Consider the following 6,000-nt stretch of genomic DNA (forward strand, 5'->3'; position numbering starts at 1 on the left):
TTTGTTTCAAGAAACCGGATGGTTCACTAGAAACTAACACGAAGAATAACTGCCAAATCCTCGCAGACTATTTTAACAAACTTCTCAATTGCGAAAGACCTACAGAGGATATTCACTACGAGACGTCTACACCAAATCCTGACGCTAAACCGCCAACCATCAACGAAATAGTAGAAATTATCAAGACACTGAAAAACAATAGAGCCCCAGGAGAAGATGGAATTATTGCAGAACTATGGAAACTAAATGATGAAAGATTAACAGGAAAAATTCATAAAATCATATTAAACATTTGGGAAACAGAACAGATCCCTTCTGAATGGAAATGCGCACTCATCCATCCACTCCACAAAAAAGGGGACAAAACTGAACCAAATAATTACAGGGGTAGCTCACTTGTACCGGTCACATATAAAATCCTATCAAAAGTTCTCATGAATAGATTAGAAGAACAAGCTGACCCACAAATAGGAGAATACCAGTCTGGTTTTCGCAAGGGACGATCATGCATAGAGCAGATCTGGAATCTGAAAATGATTCTCCAGATGAGAAACACCCGAAACAGTGGTTACTTTTGTAGATTTTAAAAAAGGCCTACGACTCAATAGACAGAGCAGCGCTCTGCAAGACGCTGGAAGAATTTAGCATTGACAGAAAGACATGAGCAATCATTCGGGAAACATTAACTGACACAGTCTCCAAGGTTAAATTTATGGGGGATATCTCGGAACCATTTGAAATCCAAACTGAAGTGCGACAGGGTGACGGACTTTCACCATTACTCTTTAATATCATTCTTGAAAAAATTATCAGGACATGGGAAAAAGAAGTCAAAGGAATCCAAATTGGCATTAGAAAAGATAATAGATTCAATGTGAAGTGTTTAGCTTTTTCGGATGACCTTGCAATCCTCACAAATAATAGAAAAGAAGCCACTAACGCCATAGAGAAGTTACACGAAATTGCACAAAGAACTGGCCTGCAAATCTCATATGAGAAAACCCAGTACATAGAGTGCCACAAGACAAATTGCCTATTGTGACAACCCATGGGAAAATCATACAAGTACCACATTTTAAGTACCTGGGAGAAATCATCCAGCCATCAGGGATCAACCTAAAGGCCAATGAGGAAAGGATAAAAAAACTACAGAAAGCATATAAACTCTGCCTGTCCCCTCGGTGTCTTATATTACAATTGTTTCTTTCAGAAGGCCGGCCTTTGCTTGACTTCCCCCACCCAAGGATACAGAAGGAAAGAAGAAAACTTTCAAAAACAATGGAGAAAGCAGCTCTTGTCTGACGTAGATTATAAGTACGGAGTTCCAACAGTATGGGGACAAAGTGGGTATCAGCACGGTTTTCATCTCATCTGCGTCAGCGTCATGAGGATACAGGATGTGAGACCCACTCCCCCTCCCCTCTCCCTGTATATCCGGGCCGGTGAAACATCACTTGACGGCTCTCATGTAGGTGGCTGTATTGCAATTGTGAGGTGGCAATAGCTGCCACCGCAACACGCCCACAACTGATAGCTTCAAGTATGTTTTGTAAATGTAGGTTACAATCACCCAGTATATAAACCGTCACATAATAATGTATACTTAAGTATAACAAAGAATATGTTTATGAGAATGGAGAAAACCAACTACAGGGAAAAAGCGTGTGATACATTGAAACCGTCAAATAAATAACAATCACAGTTAATGGAAGTGTTTATTAGAAATTGTTGCGAATTGTTAATGTAATAGCTGCATGTAAAACGTCGTATAACATTGTAAATCTAGGCATAACAAAGAACACGCTATCGACATTCGTAGGATGAAATAACGAAACAGGTGCATAACCTGTAGCAGACCACCAATTTAAGATGTCACAGTGCAATTCATTTCAGTTCTCCATCATCACTACCGCGGCGCAAAAACCGTCTTCGTCGTCACCACCACCACCACCACCACGAGAAACCATAAACTGATCATTCTCATTTACAATTCCGACTATAATCTGAACGCCTCTAAGAAGCTTACCAACATCGTCTACTTTCTTCCTTCATGTGGTGTCGTCTACAGTAGCAAGACCACGTAATAGCCTTTCCACTTCTGTTATAGTAAAGGAAATAAGAATGTAAGTATTAACATCACTGCAAAGCAATTCCATTAATTTGGAACGGCAATGATAAGACGGTACCCTATTAATATATGACCCTGTTCCTTTGCAACTTCATCTACAACATATTTAGACGTCACAGTCTTATTTTGTTTTGCAAGTGACTATAACAGCAGCTTCGTCACACGTGCGCAAGAATGTTTCTCACAACCAATCACTGCACCATAGTTTCTTCGCGCTCACTGACTACAGGAGTTTCCTCTAATATCACTGAATGGTAAGGTGCATTATCCACAACTATCACCGTCAGACCAATTTTTTAAGCCACTGCAGAAATCGCAGGTGGTCCATATCCTGACGATGGTCACAGGTTTTTCTCGATGGAAAAGCTAGAAGTCCTTCATGCATAAAAGCGTCTGAAGAAACTGAATAAGCCACAATTAATCCCGTTGGCTGATGACCGCTGCTGTTCAGCGTATCGTCTGTCCAGCATTTATCAACTGCTTCTTCAGCGTTGACCCAGATTTCATCTAACTATACGACTGAATGGACACCATTTCCCATAATTTTATGCGAAAAGATACTAATAGCCGCAACAACATGAGCTTTTTCGAGCAACAGTTTTCGTCCATGTAACTTTTTGAAGCGGAATACTTTTAAACACTATTTTACCTGATATTTCCCCCTGAGGAAAGTTCACTATCTTTTAAGGAAATTAGCAACTTTGCTGTTGTGAGGTTTTCTTAGTGGCTGCTTGGTTTTCTTTCCAGAGGTACTTAAAAAATACATAATTTTCTCTCCAGGGGCTTCGATTCACACGGTTTACTTCAGTATCTTGCGAGCTCTGAAGTGGCACCCCTTTCCTCATTACATTTCTTTCACCGAGTTCTTGGGTTTTTTGGGGTACGCTCTAAGACTATCAGCAGGAATTGACGGACGCCCATGAACACAAACAAACTTCTTTTTTAGCTCGTAGAACTCACGCGTTCTTCGTAGCAGTTCTAAAGTCTAACTATTTAATGGTACTCCACGACGCAACGTATTGTCGCTTGGTAAAAGACGTCTTTTTGGTGACATTTTTTGATAAACAAAAACTGCAGTTTACGTGGTAGCACAACACAGGTATACAGAAGCAGGTGGTCGCACTCTAACACACAATTTTTACATAGGATCCGAGAAAATGGTAGCACCGACGTCCAAACCTGCTTATGTTGTTATGCTTAACTGGTTCAGAAGACGTAGCATCTCGCGTTTCTCGTTAGTTTGTCGGTCATAGTACCAACTTCAAGGCATTTCTGGACTGACCTCGAAGTGACATATTTCAGCGGCCTGTGTATAGGTCGTTCCCAGTAAGGAAGTTTATGTAGCATTCTCGTCACTATAATTTCTTACCCAAGATGACATCCATGATGGCTGCAACGATCAGACATGGCTGCCCAAGATGGCGGAAAGTCTAATGGTGACAAGGTGGTGGGTAGGTACGTGTCGTATGACACTTTACCTAGGCTGCTGTACGAGCCTCAATTTCTATCATCTTATCTTTTTGGACCTTACGCGAAATGTACGTTGACAGCAGTAGAATCGTTCTGCAGACGCCCTCAAGTGGCGGTTCTCTAAATCTCAACACTGCCTCGTGAAAAGGACGTCGTTTTTCCTCCAGGGATTCCCATTTGAGTTCACGAAGTATCTCCGTTATACTTGTGTGCTGATCGAATCTATCAGTAACAAATCTAGCAGCACGCCTCCGAACTGTTTCGATGTCTTCCTTCAGACACCTTAGCAGTACTGAAGAATGGGTCGTAATAGTGTTCTATTCGAAGTCTAATTTATAGAAGAGCACACTTTCCCAAAATTCCGCCAACAAACTGAAGTCTGTCACTTCCTTCCATACTACCGTTCTTATGTGCTCGTTCCACTTCATATCGGTTTGCACCGTTACATCTTGATATTTAATCGACGTGACTCATGCAGGACACTACTAACGCTGTATTCTAATATTACGGGTTTGTTTTTCCTATTCATATACATTTATCTATATTTTTCTACTTTTAGAGCAGATCGCCATTCATCACATCAACTGGAACACACACACGTACACCACAGCGTCACCAGCAAAGAGCCGTAAACTGCTGCTCACCCTATGCGTTAGATCATTTATGCATATGGAGAATAATAGCGGCCCTATCACACTTGCCTGGGGCACTCTTGACGATACCCTTGTTTCTTATGAACGCTCGCCGTCGAGGACAACGTACTGTGTCATATTACTTAAGAAGTCTTCGAGCCACTCACATATCTGTGAACCTTGTCGGAATGTTATGTCCTTCATCAGCTATCTGCAGTGGGGCACGGTATCAAACGATTTCCGGAAATCTAGGAGTATGAAACTGTCTGTCGCCCTTCATCCACGGTTAGCAGGATATCATGTGAGAATATGACAAGCTGAGTTTTGTACGAGCCATGCTTTCTAATCGGTACTGTTTATTGGACAGAAGCGTTTGTGTCTCAACGAAATGTACTACATTCGAACTGAGAATATGTTCTAGAATTCTGCAGCAAACCGATGTTAAGGATACTAGTCTGTAATTATGCGGATCCGTTCCTTTAGGTCTTTTATATGCAAGAGTCAACTACGGATTTTTCCAGTCCTTGGGTCTTCGCTGGGCGAGATTCGCGATAAATGCGAGCTGAGTATGGGGCCAATGCCGCAGAGCACACACTGTAGAACGGACATGGGATTCCATCTTAGCCTAGTGGCTTCCTTCTTTTCAACATCTTCAATTGCTTCTCTATGACAGGAATGCCTATTTCTATGTCCTTCATGCGGGAATCGGTGCGGCAGTCAAACGACAGTGCCGCGAAAGGCAAAGGTCCCGATTTCGAGTCTCAAAATGGTTCAAATGGCTCTGAGCACTATGGGACTCAACTGCTGAGGTCATCAATCCCCTAGAACTTAGAACTAGTTAAACCTAACTAACCTAAGGACATCACAAACATCCATGCCCGAGGCAGGATTGGAACCTGCGACGTAGCGGTCTTGCGGTTCCAGACTGCAGCGCCTTTAACCGCACGGCCACTTCGGCCGGCATGTTCGAGTCTCGGTCCGGCACACAGTTTTAATCTGCCAGGACGTTTCATATCAGTGCACACTCCGCTGCAGAGTGAAAACCTCATTCTGGAAACGACAGTGTGTTTGTACGATCCTCCTGAGTGAATGATTTCTTTAATGTGAAATTTGAAATTTCCGCTTTTTTTGTTTGCTGTCTTCTGTTGCCACACCAGACTGGCCGAGGAGTGACTGGACTGAAGCCTTCGACCCCTCCGTGATTTTACATATGGCACGAATTGTCGGGTTCTTGCGAAGATCTTTCGCTAAAGTATGACGGTGGAAAAACCCCCTCCTTCTCCCTCCCTCCCCCCCCCCCCCCCCACCCTTTATCCTAACTGCTTATCATTTATCTTTGAATTTGTACACGACTACATTCCTTACAAGTACCTTCAGGAACTTCGAATATAAATGTTGAGAAGTCTCAAAAAATTTCTCTTTCTCAGAAAAGCTTTTCTTACTACTGCCAACCTGCATTTTATATCTTCTCTACTTCAGCCGCCATCAGTAATTTTCCTGCCCAAATAGCTAAACGTATTCACCACTTTTTATAGAGCTAGGTGGCGCAGTGGTTAGCACACTGGACCGACTTCCTTCCCTAATCCCATGGGAGTGATGACCTCGCTGCCTGGTTCCCCTCCCGCCATATCGACCAATCAATCACTACTTTTGGGGTAGATTTAATCATAAGATGTACTTGTCGATCATTAAACACAGAAGTATCCACACTCATATCAATATTACGAAAAGACGTAGTTTGCAAGGAAGTGTGTTTAACTTCAGGAAGCA

This window comes from Schistocerca serialis, chromosome 3 (assembly GCF_023864345.2).
Source record: "Schistocerca serialis cubense isolate TAMUIC-IGC-003099 chromosome 3, iqSchSeri2.2, whole genome shotgun sequence".
Taxonomy (NCBI): domain Eukaryota; kingdom Metazoa; phylum Arthropoda; class Insecta; order Orthoptera; family Acrididae; genus Schistocerca; species Schistocerca serialis.